The 27,888-nt window shown below is 45.7% G+C and overlaps 1 protein-coding gene across 1 annotated transcript in view; it reads right to left on the bottom strand.

The window, feature by feature from the left end:
- The window catches only part of SORCS3 (sortilin related VPS10 domain containing receptor 3), a 770,211-nt gene that overhangs the window by 689,519 nt on the left and 52,804 nt on the right, over positions 1 to 27,888 (bottom strand). The gene's annotated exons all lie outside the window — the stretch shown is intronic.

Here is a 27,888-nt window from a genome sequence, read left to right as displayed (position 1 = left end):
ACAGAGGAGTCTGGAGGACACAGAAGAGTTTGGTGGGGACAGAGGAGTCTGGAGGACACAGAAGAGTTTGGTGGAGACAGAGGAGTCTGGAGGACACAGAAGAGTTTGGTGGGGACAGAGGAGTCTGGAGGACACAGAAGAGTTTGGTGGGGACAGAGGAGTCTGGAGGACACAGAAGAGTTTGGTGGGGACAGAGGAGTCTGGAGGACACAGAAGAGTTTGGTGGAGACAGAGGAGTCTGGAGGACACAGAAGAGTTTGGTGGAGACAGAGGAGTCTGGAGGGGACAGAAGAGTTTGGTGGGGACAGAGGAGTCTGGAGGACACAGAAGAGTTTGGTGGGGACAGAGGAGTCTGGAGGACACAGAAGAGTTTGGTGGGGACAGAGGAGTCTGGAGGGGACAGAAGAGTTTGGTGGAGACAGAGGAGTCTGGAGGGGACAGAAGAGTTTGGTGGGGACAGAGGAGTCTGGAGGGGACAGAAGAGTTTGGTGGGGACAGAGGAGTCTGGAGGACACAGAAGAGTTTGGTGGAGACAGAGGAGTCTGGAGGGGACAGAAGAGTTTGGTGGGGACAGAGGAGTCTGGAGGGGACAGAAGAGTTTGGTGGGGACAGAGGAGTCTGGAGGGGACAGAAGAGTTTGGTGGAGACAGAGGAGTCTGGAGGACACAGAAGAGTTTGGTGGGGACAGAGGAGTCTGGAGGGGACAGAAGAGTTTGGTGGGGAAAGAGGAGTCTGGAGGGGACAGAAGAGTTTGGTGGGGACAGAGGAGTCTGGAGGACACAGAAGAGTTTGGTGGAGACAGAGGAGTCTGGAGGGGACAGAAGAGTTTGGTGGGGGACAGAGGAGTCTGGAGGGGACAGAGGAGTTTGGTGGGGACAGAGGAGTCTGGAGGGGACAGAAGAGTTTGGTGGAGACAGAGGAGTCTGGAGGGGACAGAAGAGTTTGGTGGGGACAGAGGAGTCTGGAGGGGACAGAAGAGTTTGGTGGGGACAGAGGAGTCTGGAGGACACAGAAGAGTTTGGTGGAGACAGAGGAGTCTGGAGGGGACAGAAGAGTTTGGTGGGGACAGAGGAGTCTGGAGGGGACAGAAGAGTTTGGTGGGGACAGAGGAGTCTGGAGGGGACAGAAGAGTTTGGTGGGGACAGAGGAGTCTGGAGGACACAGAAGAGTTTGGTGGAGACAGAGGAGTCTGGAGGGGACAGAAGAGTTTGGTGGGGACAGAGGAGTCTGGAGGGGACAGAGGAGTTTGGTGGGGACAGAGGAGTCTGGAGGGGACAGAAGAGTTTGGTGGAGACAGAGGAGTCTGGAGGGGACAGAAGAGTTTGGTGGGGACAGAGGAGTCTGGAGGGGACAGAAGAGTTTGGTGGGGACAGAGGAGTCTGGAGGACACAGAAGAGTTTGGTGGAGACAGAGGAGTCTGGAGGGGACAGAAGAGTTTGGTGGGGACAGAGGAGTCTGGAGGGGACAGAGGAGTTTGGTGGGGACAGAGGAGTCTGGAGGGGACAGAAGAGTTTGGTGGAGACAGAGGAGTCTGGAGGGGACAGAAGAGTTTGGTGGGGACAGAGGAGTCTGGAGGGGACAGAAGAGTTTGGTGGGGACAGAGGAGTCTGGAGGACACAGAAGAGTTTGGTGGAGACAGAGGAGTCTGGAGGGGACAGAAGAGTTTGGTGGAGACAGAGGAGTCTGGAGGGGACAGAAGAGTTTGGTGGGGACAGAGGAGTCTGGAGGACACAGAAGAGTTTGGTGGAGACAGAGGAGTCTGGAGGACACAGAAGAGTTTGGTGGGGACAGAGGAGTCTGGAGGACACAGAAGAGTTTGGTGGAGACAGAGGAGTCTGGAGGACACAGAAGAGTTTGGTGGAGACAGAGGAGTCTGGAGGGGACAGAAGAGTTTGGTGGGGACAGAGGAGTCTGGAGGGGACAGAAGAGTTTGGTGGGGACAGAGGAGTCTGGAGGACACAGAAGAGTTTGGTGGAGACAGAGGAGTCTGGAGGACACAGAAGAGTTTGGTGGAGACAGAGGAGTCTGGAGGGGACAGAAGAGTTTGGTGGGGACAGAGGAGTCTGGAGGACACAGAAGAGTTTGGTGGGGACAGAGGAGTCTGGAGGGGACAGAAGAGTTTGGTGGAGACAGAGGAGTCTGGAGGGGACAGAAGAGTTTGGTGGGGACAGAGGAGTCTGGAGGGGACAGAAGAGTTTGGTGGGGACAGAGGAGTCTGGAGGACACAGAAGAGTTTGGTGGAGACAGAGGAGTCTGGAGGGGACAGAAGAGTTTGGTGGGGACAGAGGAGTCTGGAGGGGACAGAAGAGTTTGGTGGGGACAGAGGAGTCTGGAGGGGACAGAAGAGTTTGGTGGAGACAGAGGAGTCTGGAGGACACAGAAGAGTTTGGTGGGGACAGAGGAGTCTGGAGGGGACAGAAGAGTTTGGTGGGGAAAGAGGAGTCTGGAGGGGACAGAAGAGTTTGGTGGGGACAGAGGAGTCTGGAGGACACAGAAGAGTTTGGTGGAGACAGAGGAGTCTGGAGGGGACAGAAGAGTTTGGTGGGGACAGAGGAGTCTGGAGGGGACAGAGGAGTTTGGTGGGGACAGAGGAGTCTGGAGGGGACAGAAGAGTTTGGTGGAGACAGAGGAGTCTGGAGGGGACAGAAGAGTTTGGTGGGGACAGAGGAGTCTGGAGGGGACAGAAGAGTTTGGTGGGGACAGAGGAGTCTGGAGGACACAGAAGAGTTTGGTGGAGACAGAGGAGTCTGGAGGGGACAGAAGAGTTTGGTGGGGACAGAGGAGTCTGGAGGGGACAGAGGAGTTTGGTGGGGACAGAGGAGTCTGGAGGGGACAGAAGAGTTTGGTGGAGACAGAGGAGTCTGGAGGGGACAGAAGAGTTTGGTGGGGACAGAGGAGTCTGGAGGACACAGAATAGTTTGGTGGAGACAGAGGAGTCTGGAGGGGACAGAAGATTTTGGTGGAGACAGAGGAGTCTGGAGGACACAGAAGAGTTTGGAGGGGACAGAGGAGTCTGGAGGGGACAGAAGATTTTGGTGGAGACAGAGGAGTCTGGAGGGGACAGGGTGGTCTGGAGGGGACAGAAAAGTTTGGAGGGGACAGGGTGGTCTGGCAGCAAATGACTCCCCTCTCCCTCTTGAGAACATACCCAGGAGCCTTGAGAACATGAGCATGGATGAGGAGCAGCAGACATAGATTCGATAGGGCCACCTTATAGAAAACAATTTGCAAAGTTATTCGACAATGTTTGGACTGAACCAGTGCGCAATTGTTTAAAAGTGGAGAAGAAAATGTCAATTCTCTACAATCTTGGGGTTTTTGTGTCCGGTTAATGCCTGACTATTGGAGCAATCCGAGCACACATTGTTACAGCCAGGTAATCATTATATTAAAGGGTGCCGCCATTGTTCCCAGGTTTTCTCATTCACTTTTTCCATTAGCGAGCGTCTGTGCACAGGAGGATCCTTTCTAAAGTTACAATGGGAGAGATAGAAAGGAGCGAAGATCAATGAACGGTTAAATGATGTCTTTTCACAAGCTCCGCGCTCTATCAAATGGATTCCAGCTGCTTCAGCAAAAAAAAAAAGTGAATAGGAACAAAGGAGATTAAGTATCGGGATATGGGATGGTCTACACATTGGGGAACTTTTCAGAATCAAATATGTTGAGGAAAGCAAATGGCAAACTATCTGGTCAGAGGGCGAGCGGCGACCACCTGAGGAGCCAACATCAGGGGCTTCATGGGGTCTGTGCTTCTGGTTTTACTCTATCCCCTTTAATAACCTGTCATAAAGGAAGGTCACCAGATGACATTACGGGTGGTCCATTATCTAAGACCACCACATAATTGGTCCATTATCTAAGACCACCACATAATGAAGGATCCTCCATAATGCATCCAAACAGCAATTGTTACAGATCCCATAAGCCATCAAGATGGGCGAGTGTCGTTGTGATTTTGGTTGTGCCCACTAGTTCATCTTACCGAAATGTCAGTTAGACGGAGTCCCCCAGTAAGGGAACTACTGGTTTTAATAAAAAAGAAGACGTGGCCCTTGGTGATGCATCTTCACCCTTTTTTGCTCTGGGTCCCAAGAACCAATACCAAGATGAAGAGGAGGTTCTACTATGGGACCCCCCATCATCTATTGTACGTGCCGTTGACAGAGGTCAGAAGGGAACATTGATGGTGACCATGTCTGGCACCTTCATGGATTCTGGAGAAGCTGTGATGATGGCAGCATCTCTAATAATGGCAGGCAGAGGGTGAGCAGTCGTAGTTTTGGAGGCCACATTCCTGCAATTAAACAGCTAGTGGGCAATGGTTGTAGGACTTTACAAGAGCATTCTCCCTGGTGATTTGACATGTCTGCTCTGATTGATCCCTCCACTGGTTTCATCCTGACCCCGGACCTGGCTTTGCCCTTCTTTTACCAGCACAGTTATCTGCAGCCAAACCATCTACTGGGAATTTTCCTGGGCACCAGGACCTTCGGGCTTCACATATAAAGTCCGTACCTCTCTTGCCATGGTGGCACCAACCCAATAACAGAGCCATTAATTAATGTTCCTGCCAGAAGCCAAATTTCTCTAGTGTCGACCTCTTGACATCTTCTTCTCTGACAGGTCCGTATGGGGTCACTGAAGTCCGTTCAGAAGTCACTGCCTCAAAAAACTGCAGAAACTCTTGTGAGTTTGATTTTTGGTCATTTTCTCCAAAAGAATATTACAAGAGTGAACCTGGGTCATGAGCCGTTATCTGCGACCAATGCTAGAGCTCTCCGGATGAACCCACAACTCAATAATTAAGGTTCTCGAAAACCAGCACCAACCAAGAAAAAGGCCAGGGAGATCCTCCAAAGCCGGGACGAACAAACTGTTGGTGAAACCAAGGACCCAAGGTGTAAGGGGGCCACTACCACCTCCAAAGCTGCAGGCAACCTCTGTCACAGACACATATAGGGGTGCGTTGAGATGGACAATTGGCCCGTAAAGGGCCCAAATACTGGCCTTACGCAGGGGCCCTTCTGTCTTTAAGAGAGTTTATCTACCAATCCAGTTTGCTGGAGGAATAAAATTACAGAGAAATGCAGAAATCCCAGTGATATCAGCAGCATACAGACAAGGGGGTGCAGCCTCTTAAAGTGACAGCGTGTTTCTTACTGTCCATAACAGCACCACCCTCTTACAAGACAAATAAAGATCTGCTGATATAACTTTTAGGGATCCCCTCCCCACTGGTCCCTCCAACCATGGATAGAACCAGAAATTGTGCAGAGGTAACAGGGTCTTAAAGGGGTTATCCTGGCGCAAGATACTGATGACTGTGAGGTCCGGGCTGATCCTGGTGGGCCGATCTTGTAGGAGGTCATGGACTAAGAGTTACAGTGGAAGAAGCAAAATCCACAGCAGCACAGAGTTTTCAGGACAATCTGATCTGGTGAGTGAAGAAGGGACACTTCCCTCACTGGGACCAGTAGAAGCCGCCGCCTGCCGCCCTAGGTGAGGTTTATTCCCCGGACTCCTGAGCTGATATCAGCCTCCACATTATCACATCATGTAGTATTAATTTGTGCGCCGGGCTGCGCTGCCTTCTGGGAGACGCTGTCACCTCGCTGCACGACGCGCTCTTAAAAATGTCAAAGCATTTTCTGCTACAATATATAGTTACGAGTTCAGCACCTGAGGCTCCGCGCGGATTACAGCGAATCTCTGACGACACATTATTTCATCCTGCCACGGGGAGAATACATTATCATGGCGGCGGGCGGCACATGGCGGGGAGACACCTATGGACGCCGCCGCCGCACAGAAATTCTACGGAGCAATGAACGGGCAAGAAATTATTCTATTCTTATGTGTGCGGAATCCCCCGCCATTCCGCACAAAGAATGAACATGCTGCGTTTTTTTCCGGAATGCGATTCCGCCGCGGAAACAAAACGCAGCATGTGCACAAAAAATGCGGAATGCATTCTAATAATAGGATGCTTAATGTGAGCGTTTTTTAGCGGTTTTATAGCGTTTTTATAGCAAAAAAAAAACGCAAAAAAAATGCAAAGCAGTCTTCTCTATCACAACTGACCTCCGGATTGGTGCTGGAGGGTAGATAGGAGGTTTTTATTGTTTTAAAACCTAAAAAAAATAAAATAAAATTGTGCCAGAGAGGTATTTTAAGCTGTTGTTGTTTTTGCCCAAATCTGATATATATATATAAAAAAAAAAAACAACAACACCAAGGCCCTTACCAGCAATTATCTTCCTGGTGTCCTTCTGGTTGGGTGGGCTCAGACTCCAGTGCCGGTAATGACCCCTATATTGGCACCCCAATATACATGTTAGGTGTCCTAGCCTTATGTTAGTGGCACCCCTGGGCACATGCCCACCACTCTACCCCCTCGCTACATTCTTGCTATACGCAGCATTTTCCATTATATAAAATATATCAAACCTACAATCGATTGTTCTATAAGGGAAGAGCAGACACTAAAGATTCGCTGTAGAAGCTTGTACTTGGCTGGGGGTTGGTAATTACTAGATGTGGATTAATCGCACCTCCTGTCAGGACTGGGAATGTTCCATATGAAACAATGTATCACTGGTGCTTCAGGGTGTCGGTGCAGCGCGCCTCATCACGGGGGAAATTAACGTGTGTGTTTACATATCTGGTTCCCGCGGCAGGAAATGAACCGCCGCCGATCCCTTACATTACGGAATCTTCTGCATTTTGCTCTGTATTCGTTAGCATTCCTTCCATTGTTGGGATTAAGTGTTGTAAATATTGTTATTGATTACGATTATTTATAATCTATTATTTATCATACGACGTGGCTTTTGTATTGTCACGCAGGGTTTAGATGACAGTAAAATCCTCACTGAGCAGGACGGGCGTGGAGCATCTGAGGACGCCGTCACACGGTGTGCGCTGACCGGGCCATAGACTATAATGGTGTAGACAGAGGGAGCGCGCTCTCTGCCGTGCATCATTTTCGGGTGTGTACTACGTCTGGGTGTCGGTGTCGAACACAAGTTCACGCTGTCATTATAGTCTACTGCCCCGTCACCGCATACACCCAAGTCCCGTTTTACGGACGTAAACCTCGACAGGACCAATAAACGGGTGCATGAGCGTGGTGTGAAAGCCCCCGAACAAACTGAGAAAGGGGAAGGTTCAAGAAATAAAAGACGTTGTAGTGACCTGATCCCAGGTATCTGCCGCCTAATCTGATCTAGGGTCAGAAATCCTGATTCCAGCAAAGTGTAGTTTTAATAAAAATTAATGTTTTCTCTGTTGCAGATCTAGCAGTTTTCTGATTGCTGAGCTCTGCATAATCCCACCCACACCACTGATTTGCAGCTTTCTGTGTACACTGTGCATAGGCAGAAAGCAGCCAATCAGTGGTGGGGTTGAGGTTAAACAGAGCTTGCACTACGCGGAACAAGACATCTTGCCCTGTATTGATAATAATCTTGTGCTGATGCAACTGTAGTTTTATCAAAACTGCAGCAAGTAGCCCAGTAAGTGACGCATCCCTGGAATCAGGGTCTCAGCCCCTACATCATGTTGCTCTCTGATTAGGTGGCAAAAACTAGATTCTCTTTAAAACCGTTTTCCAGGCACACAAAAAATGCAAAAAATCTGGTTGTTGGTGTGACTAGTCCTCAATCTCTGTTGCTCTACTCTAGTCAGTGACATAACGTGAAGCTTAAGGGCCCCAACACAAAAGCTCCAGTGTGGCCCCCAATTATTGGAAGTCTTACATAGCATTGGTCTTTTCATATAGGCTTTTTAGATCCCTTATAGGCTCCAGAGCCCAGGTGAGATTGCAGGAAAAAAGGCAGCAATTGTACACTGGGCGGTCACCCCCTCCAGGAGTGGGTATATGGAAGCTCATCAAGAGAATGCCAAGAGTGTGCAAAGCAGTCATCAAAGCAGAAGGTGGCTACTTTGAAGAACCTAGAATATAAGACATAATTTCAGTTGTTTCACACTTTTTTGTTAAGTATATAATTCCACATGTGTTAATTCATAGTTTTGATGCCTTCAGTGTGAACGTACAATTTTCATACTCATGAAAATACAGAAAAATCTTTAAATGAGAAGGTGTGTCCAAACTTTTGGTCTGTATTGCATACTCATGTAGTTTTATGCTGCTGATCTCTTACTGAAGATGGTCCACTAATCTCAAGACTTATGGGAGTCCCCATCTTAAAGGGAATCTGTCAGCAGGTTTTTCCAATATAATCTGAGAGCAGCATAATGTAGGGGCAGAGACCCTGATTCCAGTGATATATCACTTACTTGGTTGCTTAGTGGAGTTTTGATAGAATCCCTGTTTTATCTGCTGTAGATGTATCAGTGCTCAGAATGTTGAGCTCTATGTAACCCCGCCCACACCAGCAAGTTGCCAATCAGTGGTGGGGGTGGGGTTACACAGATTAGCTGGACTTGTCTGCACGTGAAAAATAGTCCTGCAGTGATAATCTCCTACTAATAAAACACTGATTGTATTGAAACTCCCGCACAAAGCCTAATAAGTGACACACTGCTGGAATCAGGGTCTCGTGCTCTATATTATGCTGCTCTTGGATTAAATATCTGCTCATTGTAGTAATCTATTGATCGCATTACATTCCACTGATCTCAATAAGGGGTACAATCTTATAAACATTATTTTGCACTACTCCTCCCTACAGTTGCCTCTGATTTTTGTAAATCTTCTAAAAAGAGAATAGATTTAGGAATCTGGAGATCGCAGAAAGTTTTAGACATTTGTTTTGTTTTTGTTTCTTCCCCTTTGAAGTTAATGTAATCTGCCTTCATAAAGTTACAATTCATATAGTAAATTGTGCAGTAAAAACTCACAAAGACATAAAAGTGGATTTCTGCTATTCCCATTGTCCACAGTAATTCTGCAGCAGGAGGTGGTCGCCCCCGAGCTCGTCACTGCAAATGGCAGAAAGATTCACTTGTATCACTTAATAATCCATAAATATGGAAAGGATAAGACATTAACACGACAATAGGATATTAATGGCACAATTACAACAGCCGAATTACATCCATGTGTGATGAAGTATCGGACCTTCCCCGGCCGAACTGTTCATCTTGATAAAACAATTTCAGTGATTGAAAACCCAGATCAAGTGCAAAACCCATCACACCGAGAAGTTATTACCAAGATATTACAAAGACGCCGAAATAAATTGTATCTTCAGCTCAATACCAGACAATAAGCAGCTCTACATACTGTCCAGAAAAACAACCGTAACTTAGTGTCAGTCCTGAACATGTTCAATTCTTCACATTCCTATATCTATCCATAGAGGGCGCTATACAGGAAATATCATTCTTATCAATAGATTTATAGTAGTTATATCTATGTACATAGGTGCAGTATTATAGTAGATATATTCTTGTATATAGGGGCAGTATTATAGTAGTTATATTATTGTACATAGGAGCAGTATTATAGTAGTTATACTCTTGTATATAGGGGCAGTATTATAGTAGTTATATTCTTGTACATAGGGGCAGTATTATAGTAGTTATATTATTGTACATAGGTAGCAGTATTATAGTAGTTATATTCTTGTACATAGGAGCAGTATTATAGTAGTTATATTATTGTACATAGGGAGCAGTATTATAGTAGTTATATTCTTGTACATAGGGGCAGTATTATAGTAGTAATATTATTGTACATAGGGAGCAGTATTATAGTAGTTATATTCTTGTACATAGGAGCAGTATTATAGTAGTTATATACTTGTACATAGGGGGCAGTATTATAGTAGTTATATTCTTGTACATAGGGGCAGTATTATAGTAGATATATTCTTGTACATAGGGGACAGTATTATAGTAGTTATATTCTTGCACATAGGAGCAGTATTATAGTAGTTATATTCTTGTACATAAGGGCAGTATTATAGTAGTTATATTCTTATACATAGGGGCAGTATTATAGTAGTTATATTCTTGTACATAGGGGCAGTATTATAGTCGTTATATTCTTATACATAGGGGCAGTATTATAGTAGTTATATTCTTGTACATAGGGGGCAGTATTATAGTAGTTATATTCTTATACATAGGGGCAGTATTATAGTAGTTATATTCTTGTACATAGGGGCAGTATTATAGTAGTTATATTCTTGTACATAGGGGCAGTATTATAGTAGTTATATTCTTGTACATAGGGGGCAGTATTATAGTAGTTATATTCTTGTACATAGGAGCAGTATTATAGTAGTTATATTCTTGTACATAGTGGCAGTATTATAGTAGTTATATTCTTGTACATGGGGCAGTATTATAGTAGTTAAATTCTTGTACATAGGGGCAGTATTATAGTAGTTATATTCTTGTACATACGGAGCAGTATTATAGTAGTTATATTCTTGTACATAGGGGCAGTATTATAATAGTTATATTCTTGTACATAGGAGCAGTATTATAGTAGTTATATTCTTGTACATAGGAGCAGTATTATAGTAGTTATATTCTTGTACATAGGGGCAGTATTATAGTAGTTATATTCTTGTACATAGGGGCAGTATTATAGTAGTTATATTCTTGTACATAGGGGCAGTATTATAGTAGTTATATTCTTGTACATAGGGGCAGTATTATAGTAGTTATATTCTTGTACATAGGAGCAGTATTATAGTAGTTATATTCTTGTACATAGGAGCAGTATTATAGTAGTTATATTCTTGTACATAGGGGCAGTATTATAGTAGTTATATTCTTGTACATAGGAGCAGTATCATAGTAGTTATATTCTTGTACATAGGAGCAGTATTATAGTAGTTATATTCTTGTACACAGGATCAGTATTATAGAAGTTATATTCTTGTACATAGCGGCAGTATTATAGTAGTTATATTCTTGTACATAGCGGCAGTATTATAGTAGTTATATTCTTGTACATAGGAGCAGTATTATAGTAGTTATATTCTTGCACATAGGAGCAGTATTATAGTAGTTATATTCTTGTACATAAGGGCAGTATTATAGTAGTTATATTCTTATACATAGGGGCAGTATTATAGTAGTTATATTCTTGTACATAGGGGCAGTATTATAGTCGTTATATTCTTATACATAGGGGCAGTATTATAGTAGTTATATTCTTGTACATAGGGGACAGTATTATAGTAGTTATATTCTTATACATAGGGGCAGTATTATAGTAGTTATATTCTTGTACATAGGGGCAGTATTATAGTAGTTATATTCTTGTACATAGGGGCAGTATTATAGTAGTTATATTCTTGTACATAGGGGGCAGTATTATAGTAGTTATATTCTTGTACATAGGAGCAGTATTATAGTAGTTACATTCTTGTACATAGTGGCAGTATTATAGTAGTTATATTCTTGTACATGGGGCAGTATTATAGAAGTTATATTCTTGTACATAGGGGCAGTATTATAGTAGTTATATTCTTGTACATAGGGGCAGTATTATAGTAGTTATATTCTTGTACATAGGGGCAGTATTATAGTAGTTATATTCTTGTACATAGGGGCAGTATTATAGTAGTTATATTCTTGTACATAGGAGCAGTATTATAGTAGTTATATTCTTGTACATAGGAGCAGTATTATAGTAGTTATATTCTTGTACATAGGGGCAGTATTATAGTAGTTATATTCTTGTACATAGGGGCAGTATTATAGTAGTTATATTCTTGTACATAGGGGCAGTATTATAGTAGTTATATTCTTGTACATAGGGGCAGTATTATAGTAGTTATATTCTTGTACATAGGAGCAGTATTATAGTAGTTATATTCTTGTACATAGGAGCAGTATTATAGTAGTTATATTCTTGTACATAGGGGCAGTATTATAGTAGTTATATTCTTGTACATAGGAGCAGTATCATAGTAGTTATATTCTTGTACATAGGAGCAGTATTATAGTAGTTATATTCTTGTACACAGGATCAGTATTATAGAAGTTATATTCTTGTACATAGCGGCAGTATTATAGTAGTTATATTCTTGTACATAGCGGCAGTATTATAGTAGTTATATTCTTGTACATAGGGGCAGTATTATAGTAGTTATATTCTTGTACATAGGGGCAGTATTATAGTAGTTATATTCTTGTACATAGGGGACAGTATTATAGTAGTTATATTCTTGTACATAGGGGCAGTATTATAGTAGTTATATTCTTGTACATAGGGGCAGTATTATAGTAGTTATATTCTTGTACATAGAGGCAGTATTATAGTAGTTATATTCTTGTACATAGGGGGCAGTATTATAGTAGTTATATTCTTGTACATAGCGGCAGTATTATAGTAGTTATATTCTTGTACATAGGAGCAGTATTATAGTAGTTATATTCTTGTACATAGGGGGCAGTATTATAGTAGTTATATTCTTGTACATAGAGGCAGTATTATAGCAGTTATATTCTTGTACATAGGGGGCAGTATTATAGTAGTTATATTCTTGTACATAGAGGCAGTATTATAGTAGTTATATTCTTGTACATAGGGGGCAGTATTATAGTAGTTATATTCTTGTACATAGAGGCAGTATTATAGTAGTTATATTCTTGTACATAGGGGGCAATATTATAGTAGTTATATTCTTGTACATAGCGGCAGTATTATAGTAGTTATATTCTTGTACATAGGGGCAGTATTATAGTAGTTATATTCTTGTACATAAGGGGCAGTATTATAGTAGTTATATTCTTGTACATAGCGGCAGTATTATAGTAGTTATATTCTTGTACATAGGAGCAGTATTATAGTAGTTATATTCTTGTACATAGGGGCAGTATTATAGAAGTTATATTCTTGTACATAGCGGCAGTATTATAGTAGTTATATTCTTGTACATAGGAGCAGTATTATAGTAGTTATATTCTTGTACATAGGGGACAGTATTATAGTAGTTATATTCTTGTAAACGGGGGGCAGTATGATATTTCTACCTTACTCTAATTTATGCAAGACAGTTAACTATTTAGCAACATTGCTAAAATTAATTTTATATAATAATTCAGTGATCGGAGTGTCGCAGATCTTAGCCACTTGCAACCTCATTTAACTTTACAATTTGCAGGAAATAAGGATATATATCACATTTTTGAGTTTTAATTATACTTTTAGAATTTTTTGCAACAAAAATAGAGGTGTAACATTCTTACTATGAAAAATACTGTAAAATGATTGAAAACCTAAAGTGAAAGAGGGAACAGAGTGTTAAGAATACATTATACTTTGTTTATTACTCTTCGTTCTTTTATTAGCTTTTCTCTCACATTTAGTTACATTAATATCCCTCATCATGCGTTCTCAATTTGATGTGATTGGAGACCTTGGGAGATCTCTTGGTAGGAGTCCCTTTCAGTCGATGAGAGATACATTAGTGCATCTCGTCAATCCATAGGAGTCTATAAAAGTAATTATGGATGTATCTGACATTGCCTTATGATCCATAGACTGACCAGCTGGATCCGAAAGGCAGTGATGATGGGGGTGGAAATATTGATATTAGGAAGCAGAAAGATCAAACTTTTTATAGGCCTCCAAGGGGAATGCAAATCACTTTTTCTCTCTGAGTTTCGGAAGTCATTTCTCCTTGAAAATTTTGTAAATGTGTAGTATTGAAATACACACAGCATCGGAAAACAGTGGTCCTGGAATTTATAAAAGGAAATGTGTAATCAGGGAATGAAGCTTTTCCTTACACATATTTTTTTTAAGGCAATGCATTTTTTTCATATCACAATGTATATAATAAAAAAATTAGGAATCTGAGTACTATAATACTGTCCCCTATGTACAAGACTATAACTACTATAATACTGCCCCTATGTACAAGAATATAACTACTATAATACTGCTCCTATGTACAAGAATATAACTACTATAATACTGCTCCTATGTACAAGAATATAACTACTATAATACTGCCCCTATGTACAAGAATATAACTACTATAATACTGTCCCCTATGTACAAGAATATAACTACTATAATACTGCCCCCTACGTACACGAATATGACTACTATAATACTGCTCCTATTTACAAGAATATAACTGCTATAATACTGCCCCTATGTACAAGAATATAACTACTATAATACTGTCCCCTATGTACAAGAATATAACTACTATAATACTGCCCCCTACGTACACGAATATGACTACTATAATACTGCCCCTATTTACAAGAATATAACTGCTATAATACTGCCCCTATATACAAGAATATAACTACTATAATACTGCCCCTATATACAAGAATATAACTACTATAATACTGCCCCCTATGTACAAGAATATAACTACTATAATACTGCTCCCTATATACAAGAATATAACTATTATAATACTGCCCCCTATGTACAAGAATATAACTACTCTAATACTACTCCCATGTACAAGAATATAACTACTATAATACTGTCCCCTATGTACAAGAATATAACTACTATAATACTGCTCCTATGTACAAGAATATAACTACTATAATACTGCTCCTATGTGCAAGAATATAACTACTATAATACTGTCCCCTATGTACAAGAATATAACTACTATAATACTGCTGCTATGTACAAGAATATAACTACTATAATACTGGAAAAGAAAAAGCAACGAAGATCAGCTCACCTCCTCTCAGGCCCAGCGCACGGATCATGCAGTGCAGCAAGTAGTTTGAAGAAAAAGCAGAAGTCCAGCGCGGGTGATGTCCATAAAAAATACCTTTTATTCCATATTCGTTAAAAGCACATACATCCAAAGTCCATCTTCATATCCATAGACACAAAAACAGGTGATTCATACCAGTGACAGTCACAGGCTTAAAGTGCATTAATGCACTTTAAGCCTGTGACTGTCACTGGTATGAATCACCCGTTTTTGTGTCTATGGATATGAAGATGGACTTTGGATGTATGTGCTTTTAACGAATATGGAATAAAAGGTATTTTTTATGGACATCACCCGCGCTGGACTTCTGCTTTTTCTTTTACTATAATACTGCCCCTATGTACAAGAATATAACTACTATAATACTGCTCCTATGTACAAGAATATAACTACTATAATACTGTCCCCTATGTACAAGAATATAACTACTATAATACTGCTGCTATGTACAAGAATATAACTACTATAATACTGCCCCTCTGTGCAAGAATATAACTACTATAATACTGTCCCCTATGTACAAGAATATAACTACGATAATACTGCTGCTATGTACAAGAATATAACTACTATAATACTGCCCCTCTGTACAAGAATATAACTACTATAATACTGCTCCCTATATACAAGAATATAACTACTATAATACTGCTCCCTATGTATAAGAATATAACTACTATAATACTGCTCCTATGTACAAGAATATAACTACTATAATACTGCTCCTATGTACAAGAATATAACTACTATAATACTGACCCTATATACAAGAATATAACTACTATAATACTGCTCCTGTGTACAAGAATATAACTACTATAATACTGCTCCTATGTATAAGAATATAACTACTATAATACTGCTCCTATGTACATGAATATAACTACTATAATACTGCTCCTATGTACATGAATATAACTACTATAATACTGCTCCTATGTACAAGAATATAACTACTCTAATACTGTCCCCTATGTACAAGAATATAACTACTATAATACTGCTCCTATGTACATGAATATAACTACTATAATACTGCTCCTATGTATAAGAATATAACTACTATAATACTGACCCTATATACAAGAATATAACTACTATAATACTGCTCCTGTGTACAAGAATATAACTACTATAATACTGCTCCTATGTATAAGAATATAACTACTATAATACTGCTCCTATGTACAGGAATATAACTACTATAATACTGCTGCTATGTACAAGAATATAACTACTATAATACTGCCCTTATGTACAGGAATATAACTACTATAATACTGCTCCTATGTACAAGAATATAACTACTATAATACTGCCCCTATGTACAAGAATATAACTACTATAATACTACCCCCATGTACAAGAATATAACTACTATAATACTGCTCCTATGTACAAGAATATAACTACTATAATACTGCTCCTATGTACAAGAATATAACTACTATAATACTGACCCTATGTACAAGAATATAACTACTATAATACTGCTCCTATGTACAGGAATATAACTACTATAATACTGACCCTATATACAAGAATATAACTACTATAATACTGCTCCTGTGTACAAGAATATAACTACTATAATACTGCTCCTATGTATAAGAATATAACTACTATAATACTGCTCCTATGTACAAGAATATAACTACTATAATACTGCCCCTATATACAAGAATATAACTACTATAATACTGCTCCTGTGTACAAGAATATAACTACTATAATACTGCTCCTATGTATAAGAATATAACTACTATAATACTGCTCCTATGTACAAGAATATAACTACTATAATACTGCCCCTATATACAAGAATATAACTACTATAATACTGCTCCTGTGTACAAGAATATAACTACTATAATACTGCCCCTATGTACAAGAATATAACTACTATAATACTCCTCCTATGTACAGGAATATAACTACTATAATACTGCTGCTATGTACAAGAATATAACTACTATAATACTGCCCTTATGTACAGGAATATAACTACTATAATACTGCTCCTATGTACAAGAATATAACTACTATAATACTGCCCCTATGTACAAGAATATAACTACTATAATACTACCCCTATGTACAAGAATATAACTACTATAATACTGCTCCTATGTACAAGGATATAACTACTATAATACTGCCCCTATGTACAAGAATATAACTACTATAATACTGCTCCTATGTACAAGAATATAACTACTATAATACTGCTCCTATGTACAAGAATATAACTACTATAATACTGCTCCTATGTACAAGAATCTAACTACTATAATACTGCTCCTATGTACAAGAATATAACTACTATAATACTACTCCTATGTACAAGAATGTAACTACTATAATACTGCCCCTATGTACAAGAATATAACTACTATAATACTGCCCCTATGTACAAGAATATAACTACTATAATACTGCTCCTATGTACAAGAATATAACTACTATAATACTGCCCCCTATGTACAAGGATATAACTACTATAATACTGCCCTCCGTATACAACAGTTTTTGGTAAGAAATGATTCTGAGAACATCTTCAGTGAATTATAGGAATAATCTCCTTTGTTTATTAACAAGAACTAGATCTGCGGGTTATTTACATGGCGTCGGGCGGTTGCTGAACGAGAAGTGATTTATCGCCCTCAGATACTGATGATTTAAACAAGAAGGATAATGAATATTCTTATGTAGAAGCTGAAACTTTCTGCACTGGAGGTTTCATGAGTCGTCTCTCTCACAGGCCGCCGCTGCCGGGGATTTGGTCATGTCCTAAATAAGTAAGAATTGATGACTCCTAAATCTCAGAAATTGTGCTGAGTTATTGCTCTGAATCCGGTGACATCTGCTATACAGGACGGAGCTTCTCCAAACTTCACATCTCAGGGTCAGAAAGCTGAAAATATGAGCCACAATCTAATACAATTACACAATAAAGTGGCAGCGGAGATTATACGGTGCTGAGGACCCCGATGACCTCCGGAGGGGAATGCAAACTTTTGTTTGTTTATTTTAACCAGTTTAAAGTGATTTGAAAGTTAAAAAATTGTATCAATTTCAGCATGAAGTTTGGGATTGTCGGCATTCAGCTCTGGAGCACAAAATGCTGCTCTGATGACAGATATTTATATTTACAGGAGAAGGTAATTCGGAAACTTTTTGAGATCAGGAAGTTAAGGGGTTGAAAATGATTTTGCACTGCGGTTCATGATATTAAAAATGTTCATGAGCAATTAGAAAAAAGCAGAACTTGGGTCACGTTGTCCTGGTGTCCTAGGTGGATAAAGCCAATGGCAGTGCCCCAGGCACTGACTCCATGTGCAGAGCCCCATCCCGTGCCCTCCGTTATATAGTGTCAGAGAGGCCCGGTACAACGTGTCTTGCAGATATTGTCTCTATATGAGATATTGCAACTACAGATTGCCATAAGCCCCGCAGCTCAAGGGTCCCATCATCTGCACTAGATGGCGATAAGCCCTGCAGCTCGAGGGTCCCATCATCTGCACTAGATGGCCATAAGCCCCGCAGCTCAACGGTCCCATCATCTGCACTAGATGGCGATAAGCCCTGCAGCTCAAGGGTCCCATCATCTGCACTAGATGGCAATAAGCCCCGCAGCTCGAGGGTCCCATCATCTGCACTAGATGGCCATAAGCCCCGCAGCTCGATGGTCCCATCATCTGCACTAGATGGCCATAATCCCCGCAGCTCGAGGGTCCCATCATCTGCACTAGGTGGCCATAAGCCCCGCAGCTCGAGGGTCCCATCATCTGCTCTAAATGGTCATAAGCCCCGCAGCTCGAGGGTCCCATCATCTGCACTAGATGGTCATAAGCCCCGCAGCTCGAGGGTCCCATCATCTGCACTAGATGGTCATAAGCACCGCAGCTCGAGGGTTGCATCATCTGACCTAGATGGCCATAAGCCCCGCAGCTCGAGGGTCCCATCATCTGCTCTAAATGGTCATAAGCCCCGCAGCTCGAGGGTCCCATCATCTGCACTAGATGGTCATAAGCCCCGCAGCTCGAGGGTCCCATCATCTGCACTAGGTGGCCATAAGCCCCGCAGCTCGAGGGTCCCATCATCTGCTCTAAATGGTCACAAGCCCCGCAGCTCGAGGGTCCCATCATCTGCACTAGATGGTCATAAGCCCCGCAGCTCGAGGGTCCCATCATTTGCACTAGATGGCCATAAGCCCCGCAGTTCGAGGGTCGCATCATCTGCACTAGATGGCCATAATCCCCGCAGCTCGAGGGTCCCATCATCTGCACTAGATGGTCATAAGCCCCGCAGCTCGAGGGTCCCATCATCTGCACTAGATGGTCATAAGCACCGCAGCTCGAGGGTCGCATCATCTGCACTAGATGGCCATAAGCCCCACAGCTCGAGGGTCCCATCTGCTCTAAATGGTCATAAGCCCCGCAGCTCGAGGGTCCCATCATCTGCACTAGATGGTCATAAGCCCCGCAGCTCGAGGGTCCCATCATCTGCACTAGGTGGCCATAAGCCCCGCAGCTCGAGGGTCCCATCATCTGCTCTAAATGGTCACAAGCCCCGCAGCTTGAGGGTCCCATCATCTGCACTAGATGGCCATAAGCCCCACAGCTCGAGGGTCCAATCATCTGCACTAGATGGCCATAAGCCCCGCAGTTCGAGGGTCCCATCATCTGCACTAGATGGTCATAAGCCCCGCAGCTCGAGGGTCCCATCATGTGCACTAGATGGTCATAAGCCCCGCAGCTCGAGGGTCCCATCATCTGCACTTGATGGCCATAAGCCCCACAGCTCCAGGGTCCCATCATCTGCACTAGATGGTCATAAGCCCCACAGCTCGAGGGTCGCATCATCTGCACTAGATGGCCATAAGCCCCGCAGTTCCAGGGTCGCATCATCTGCACTAGATGGCCATAAGCCCCACAGCTCGAGGGTCCCATCATCTGCACTAGATGGTCATAAGCCCCGCAGCTCGAGGGTCCCATCATCTGCACTAGATGGCCATAAGTCCCGCAGCTTGAGGGTCCCATCATCTGCACTAGATGGCCATAAGCCCCGCAGCTTGAGGGTCGCATCATCTGCACTAGATGGCCATAAGCCCCGCAGCTCCAGGGTCCCATCATCTGCACTAGATGGCCATAAGCCCCACAGCTCGAGGGTCCCATCATCTGCACTAGATGGCCATAAGCCCCCAGCTCGAGGGTCCCATCATCTGCTCTAGATGGCCATAAGCCCCACAGCTCGAGGGTCCCATCATCTGCACTAGATGGCCATAAGCCCCACAGCTCCAGGGTCCCATCATCTGCACTAGATGGCCATAAGCCCCACAGCTCGAGGGTCCCATCATCTGCACTAGATGGCCATAAGCCCCACAGCTCCAGGGTCCCATCATCTGCACTAGATGGCCATAAGCCCCACAGCTCGAGGGTCCCATCATCTGCACTAGATGGCCATAAGCCCCACAGCTCGAGGGTCCCATCATCTGCACTAGATGGCCATAAGCCCCACAGCTCGAGGGTCCCATCATCTGCTCTAGATGGCCATAAGCCCAGCAGCTCGAGGGTCCCATCATCTGCACTAGATGGCCATAAGCCCCACAGCTCGAGGGTCCCATCATCTGCACTAGATGGCCATAAGCCCCACAGCTCGAGGGTCCCATCATCTGCACTAGATGGCCATAAGCCCCACAGCTCGAGGGTCCAATCATCTGCACTAGATGGCCATAAGCCCCGCAGTTCGAGGGTCCCATCATCTGCACTAGATGGTCATAAGCCCCGCAGCTCGAGGGTCCCATCATGTGCACTAGATGGTCATAAGCCCCGCAGCTCGAGGGTCCCATCATCTGCACTTGATGGCCATAAGCCCCACAGCTCCAGGGTCCCATCATCTGCACTAGATGGTCATAAGCCCCACAGCTCGAGGGTCGCATCATCTGCACTAGATGGCCATAAGCCCCGCAGTTCCAGGGTCGCATCATCTGCACTAGATGGCCATAAGCCCCGCAGCTCGAGGGTCCCATCATCTGCACTAGATGGTCATAAGCCCCGCAGCTCGAGGGTCCCATCATCTGCACTAGATGGCCATAAGTCCCGCAGCTCGAGGGTCCCATCATCTGCACTAGATGGCCATAAGCCCCGCAGCTTGAGGGTCGCATCATCTGCACTAGATGGCCATAAGCCCCGCAGCTCCAGGGTCCCATCATCTGCACTAGATGGCCATAAGCCCCACAGCTCGAGGGTCCCATCATCTGCACTAGATGGCCATAAGCCCCCAGCTCGAGGGTCCCATCATCTGCACTAGATGGCCATAAGCCCCACAGCTCGAGGGTCCCATCATCTGCACTAGATGGCCATAAGCCCCACAGCTCCAGGGTCCCATCATCTGCACTAGATGGCCATAAGCCCCACAGCTCGAGGGTCCCATCATCTGCACTAGATGGCCATAAGCCCCGCAGCTCGAGGGTCCCATCATCTGCACTAGATGGTCATAAGCCCCACAGCTCGAGGGTCCCATCATCTGCACTAGATGGCCATAAGCCCCACAGCTCGAGGGTCCCATCATCTGCACTAGATGGCCATAAGCCCCACAGCTCGAGGGTCCAATCATCTGCACTAGATGGCCATAAGCCCCGCAGTTCGAGGGTCGCATCATCTGCACTAGATGGTCATAAGCCCCGCAGCTCGAGGGTCCCATCATGTGCACTAGATGGTCATAAGCCCCGCAGCTCGAGGGTCCCATCATCTGCACTTGATGGCCATAAGCCCCACAGCTCCAGGGTCCCATCATCTGCACTAGATGGTCATAAGCCCCACAGCTCGAGGGTCGCATCATCTGCACTAGATGGCCATAAGCCCCGCAGTTCCAGGGTCGCATCATCTGCACTAGATGGCCATAAGCCCCGCAGCTCGAGGGTCCCATCATCTGCACTAGATGGCCATAAGCCCCGCAGCTCGAGGGTCCCATCATCTGCACTAGATAGTCATAAGCCCCGCAGCTCGAGGGTCCCATCATCTGCACTAGATGGCCATAAGTCCCGCAGCTCGAGGGTCCCATCATCTGCACTAGATGGCCATAAGCCCCGCAGCTTGAGGGTCGCATCATCTGCACTAGATGGCCATAAGCCCCGCAGCTCCAGGGTCCCATCATCTGCACTAGATGGCCATAAGCCCCACAGCTCGATGGTCCCATCATCTGCACTAGATGGCCATAAGCCCCCAGCTCGAGGGTCCCATCATCTGCACTAGATGGCCATAAGCCCCACAGCTCGAGGGTCCCATCATCTGCACTAGATGGCCATAAGCCCCACAGCTCCAGGGTCCCATCATCTGCACTAGATGGCCATAAGCCCCACAGCTCGAGGGTCCCATCATCTGCACTAGATGGCCATAAGCCCCACAGCTCGAGGGTCCCATCATCTGCACTAGATGGCCATAAGCCCCACAGCTCGAGGGTCCCATCATCTGCACAAGATGGCCATAAGCCCAGCAGCTCGAGGGTCCCATCATCTGCACTAGATGGCCATAAGCCCCACAGCTCGAGGGTCCCATCATCTTCACTAGATGGCCATAAGCCCCACAGCTCGAGGGTCCCATCATCTGCACTAGATGGCCATAAGCCCCACAGCTCGAGGGTCCCATCATCTGCACTAGATGGCCATAAGCCCCGCAGCTCGAGGGTCCCATCATCTGCACTAGATGGTCATAAGCCCCACAGCTCGAGGGTCCCATCATCTGCACTAGATGGCCATAAGCCCCACAGCTCCAGGGTCCCATCATCTGCACTAGATGGCCATAAGCCCCGCAGCTCGAGGGTCCCATCATCTGCACTAGATGGCCATAAGTCCCGCAGCTCGAGGGTCCCATCATCTGCACTAGATGGCCATAAGCCCCGCAGCTTGAGGGTCGCATCATCTGCACTAGATGGCCATAAGCCCCGCAGCTCCAGGGTCCCATCATCTGCACTAGATGGCCATAAGCCCCACAGCTCGAGGGTCCCATCATCTGCACTAGATGGCCATAAGCCCCCAGCTCGAGGGTCCCATCATCTGCACTAGATGGCCATAAGCCCCACAGCTCGAGGGTCCCATCATCTGCACTAGATGGCCATAAGCCCCACAGCTCCAGGGTCCCATCATCTGCACTAGATGGCCATAAGCCCCACAGCTCGAGGGTCCCATCATCTGCACTAGATGGCCATAAGCCCCACAGCTCGAGGGTCCCATCATCTGCACTAGATGGCCATAAGCCCCACAGCTCGAGGGTCCCATCATCTGCACTAGATGGCCATAAGCCCAGCAGCTCGAGGGTCCCATCATCTGCACTAGATGGCCATAAGCCCCACAGCTCGAGGGTCCCATCATCTGCACTAGATGGCCATAAGCCCCACAGCTCGAGGGTCCCATCATCTGCACTAGATGGCCATAAGCCCCACAGCTCGAGGGTCCCATCATCTGCACTAGATGGCCATAAGCCCCGCAGCTCGAGGGTCCCATCATCTGCACTAGATGGTCATAAGCCCCACAGCTCGAGGGTCCCATCATCTGCACTAGATGGCCATAAGCCCCACAGCTCCAGGGTCCCATCATCTGCACTAGATGGCCATAAGCCCCGCAGCTCGAGGGTCCCATCATCTGCACTAGATGGCCATAAGCCCCCAGCTCGAGGGTCCCATCATTTGCACTAGATGGCCATAAGCCCCGCAGTTCGAGGGTCGCATCATCTGCACTAGATGGCCATAATCCCCGCAGCTCGAGGGTCCCATCATCTGCACTAGATGGTCATAAGCCCCGCAGCTCGAGGGTCCCATCATCTGCACTAGATGGTCATAAGCACCGCAGCTCGAGGGTCGCATCATCTGCACTAGATGGCCATAAGCCCCACAGCTCGAGGGTCCCATCATCTGCTCTAAATGGTCATAAGCCCCGCAGCTCGAGGGTCCCATCATCTGCACTAGATGGTCATAAGCCCCGCAGCTCGAGGGTCCCATCATCTGCACTAGGTGGCCATAAGCCCCGCAGCTCGAGGGTCCCATCATCTGCTCTAAATGGTCACAAGCCCCGCAGCTTGAGGGTCCCATCATCTGCACTAGATGGCCATAAGCCCCACAGCTCGAAGGTCCAATCATCTGCACTAGATGGCCATAAGCCCCGCAGTTCGAGGGTCCCATCATCTGCACTAGATGGTCATAAGCCCCGCAGCTCGAGGGTCCCATCATGTGCACTAGATGGTCATAAGCCCCGCAGCTCGAGGGTCCCATCATCTGCACTTGATGGCCATAAGCCCCACAGCTCCAGGGTCCCATCATCTGCACTAGATGGTCATAAGCCCCACAGCTCGAGGGTCGCATCATCTGCACTAGATGGCCATAAGCCCCGCAGTTCCAGGGTCGCATCATCTGCACTAGATGGCCATAAGCCCCGCAGCTCGAGGGTCCCATCATCTGCACTAGATGGTCATAAGCCCCGCAGCTCGAGGGTCCCATCATCTGCACTAGATGGCCATAAGTCCCGCAGCTCGAGGGTCCCATCATCTGCACTAGATGGCCATAAGCCCCGCAGCTTGAGGTTCGCATCATCTGCACTAGATGGCCATAAGCCCCGCAGCTCCAGGGTCCCATCATCTGCACTAGATGGCCATAAGCCCCACAGCTCGAGGGTCCCATCATCTGCACTAGATGGCCATAAGCCCCCAGCTCGAGGGTCCCATCATCTGCACTAGATGGCCATAAGCCCCACAGCTCGAGGGTCCCATCATCTGCACTAGATGGCCATAAGCCCCACAGCTCCAGGGTCCCATCATCTGCACTAGATGGCCATAAGCCCCACAGCTCGAGGGTCCCATCATCTGCACTAGATGGCCATAAGCCCCACAGCTCGAGGGTCCCATCATCTGCACTAGATGGCCATAAGCCCCACAGCTCGAGGGTCCCATCATCTGCACTAGATGGCCATAAGCCCAGCAGCTCGAGGGTCCCATCATCTGCACTAGATGGCCATAAGCCCCACAGCTCGAGGGTCCCATCATCTGCACTAGATGGCCATAAGCCCCACAGCTCGAGGGTCCCATCATCTGCACTAGATGGCCATAAGCCCCACAGCTCGAGGGTCCCATCATCTGCACTAGATGGCCATAAGCCCCGCAGCTCGAGGGTCCCATCATCTGCACTAGATGGTCATAAGCCCCACAGCTCGAGGGTCCCATCATCTGCACTAGATGGCCATAAGCCCCACAGCTCCAGGGTCCCATCATCTGCACTAGATGGCCATAAGCCCCGCAGCTCGAGGGTCCCATCATCTGCACTAGATGGCCATAAGCCCCCAGCTCGAGGGTCCCATCATCTGCACTAGATGGCCATAAGCCCCACAGCTCGAGGGTCCCATCATCTGCACTAGATGGCCATAAGTCCCACAGCTCCAGGGTCCCATAATCTGCACTAGATGGCCATAAGCCCCACAGCTCGAGGGTCCCATCATCTGCACTAGATGGCCATAAGCCCCACAGCTCGAGGGTCCCATCATCTGCACTAGATGGCCATAATCCCCACAGCTCGAGGGTCCCATCATCTGCACTAGATGGCCATAAGCCCAGCAGCTCGAGGGTCCCATCATCTGCACTAGATGGCCATAAGCCCCACAGCTCGAGGGTCCCATCATCTGCACTAGATGGCCATAAGCCCCACAGCTCGAGGGTCCCATCATCTGCACTAGATGGCCATAAGCCCCACAGCTCGAGGGTCCCATCATCTGCACTAGATGGCCATAAGCCCCGCAGGTCGAGGGTCCCATCATCTGCACTAGATGGTCATAAGCCCCACAGCTCGAGGGTCCCATCATCTGCACTAGATGGCCATAAGCCCCACAGCTCCAGGGTCCCATCATCTGCACTAGATGGCCATAAGCCCCACAGCTCGAGGGTCCCATCATCTGCACTAGATGGCCATAAGCCCCACAGCTCCAGGGTCCCATAATCTGCACTAGATGGCCATAAGCCCCACAGCTCGAGGGTCCCATCATCTGCACTAGATGGCCATAAGCCCCACAGCTCGAGGGTCCCATCATCTGCACTAGATGGCCATAATCCCCACAGCTCGAGGGTCCCATCATCTGCACTAGATGGCCATAAGCCCAGCAGCTCGAGGGTCCCATCATCTGCACTAGATGGCCATAAGCCCCACAGCTCGAGGGTCCCATCATCTGCACTAGATGGCCATAAGCCCCACAGCTCGAGGGTCCCATCATCTGCACTAGATGGCCATAAGCCCCACAGCTCGAGGGTCCCATCATCTGCACTAGATGGCCATAAGCCCCGCAGCTCGAGGGTCCCATCATCTGCACTAGATGGTCATAAGCCCCACAGCTCGAGGGTCCCATCATCTGCACTAGATGGCCATAAGCCCCACAGCTCCAGGGTCCCATCATCTGCACTAGATGGCCATAAGCCCCACAGCTCGAGGGTCCCATCATCTGCACTAGATGGTCATAAGCCCCACAGCTCGAGGGTCCCATCATCTGCACTACATTTATTACAAAACAGGACCATTAAACCCCTTATACTTTCTCCGTTCCCCTTCCAAATCTCACAGTGGGTGCAGACACTGTTGCTTGTCCACCTCACCAGGTCTCCTTCTAACCATTAGATGACCAGATGATCTGGTGATGCTTCAGGAAGGCTGGAATTGGGCAGGTTGTTCTTTGCGAAGGACGTATGAATCAAACCGCATACAAGGTTATTCTGGAAAAACAGTTGATTCCATCTGCTCAGGCAATGTTCCCCAACTCCGAGGACTGGTTTTTCCAGCAGGACAATGCGCCATGCCACACAGCTAGGTCAATCAAGGTGTGAATGAGGGACCACCACATCAAATCCCTGTCATGGCCGCCCAATCTCCAGACCTGAACCCCATTGAGAACCTCTAGAATGTAATCAGGAGGATGATGGATCGTCACAAGCCATCAAACAAAGAAGAACTGCTGACATTATTGTACCAGGAGCAGAATGAGAGACTGGTGGAAAGCTGCCAAGACGCAGGAAAGCTGGGATTAAGAATCATGGTTATTCCACAAAACATTGATTTCTGAACTCTTCCTGAGTTAAAACATTAGTATTGTTGTTTCTATATGATTAGGAACTTGTTTTTTTTTTGGGCGTTATTTGAGGTCTGCAAGCAATGCATTTTGTTGTTATTTTGACCATTTCTCATTTTCAGAAAATAAATACAAAATTTATTGCTTGGAACTTCGGAGACATGCTGTCAGTAGTTTATAGAATAAAAGAGAAAGTTACATTTTACTCAAAAATATACCGTATATACTTGTGTATAAGCCGAGATTTTCAGCACATTTTTTGTGTGCTGAAAACGCCCCCCCTCCTCAGCTTATACATGAGTCATGGTCCAGAAAGCCAGGGGGGAGGGGGAGCAGGCGGGGGAGGGGGAGCGGGGAGCCGGCGGCTGTAGCACAGTGACAGCTGCGGCCGCCGGCTTCCAGAAGACATCAATACTCACCCTCTGCCACTGCATCTCTGTCCCGGCGCCAGCAGCTCTTTTCTGTTCCTGTGCTCAGCGGTCACATGGTACCGCTCATTAAGGTAATGAATATGCACATGACTCCACTCCCATAGGCGTGGAGCGCATATTCATTACCTTAATGAGCGGCAGAGGGGAGGGGAGGAAAACTAAATCTCCGAGCACTAAAAAATACTTGGAGGACCCCCAAGCGTGCTCGAGAAATCCCAAGTAACGAGAATATTCGCTCATCACTAATTGCTACCAATCAGTCTACAAGTTATTGATACATTGTAGCTAATGTTTAGCAACAAACCGAAACGCAGGAACCTAAACTTCTTAACTCTTCCTTTTCCACATAATTGTAAATTATAGTATTTAAAGGGGTTGTTCTATATGCACTATGCATCACATATACACATAATAGATGAAAAATTATGGAACAGCTAAAAAAAACAAACAACAAATCCCAAGAACAGGGGTCACATATTCTCGGCGCGGTAATGAGCATGTGCGACCACTGCTGTATTCACTGTCTATAGGAATGGTGGTCGCACATGCTCACTACAGCTCCATTCACACAGGCGACTATAGAACTGCCGTTGTAGGGAATGATGGGGGTTTAGGGATTATTTGCCCTTTATAAGTGCAGTGTAGTAACAATACCGTGCTGCACGTATCATAG

The sequence above is a fragment of the Ranitomeya imitator genome, chromosome 2 (genome assembly GCF_032444005.1).
Source record: "Ranitomeya imitator isolate aRanImi1 chromosome 2, aRanImi1.pri, whole genome shotgun sequence".
Lineage (NCBI taxonomy): Eukaryota > Metazoa > Chordata > Amphibia > Anura > Dendrobatidae > Ranitomeya > Ranitomeya imitator.
The sequence above is the reverse complement of the archived record's forward strand: the minus strand, read 5'-3'. Positions and strand labels throughout refer to the sequence as shown.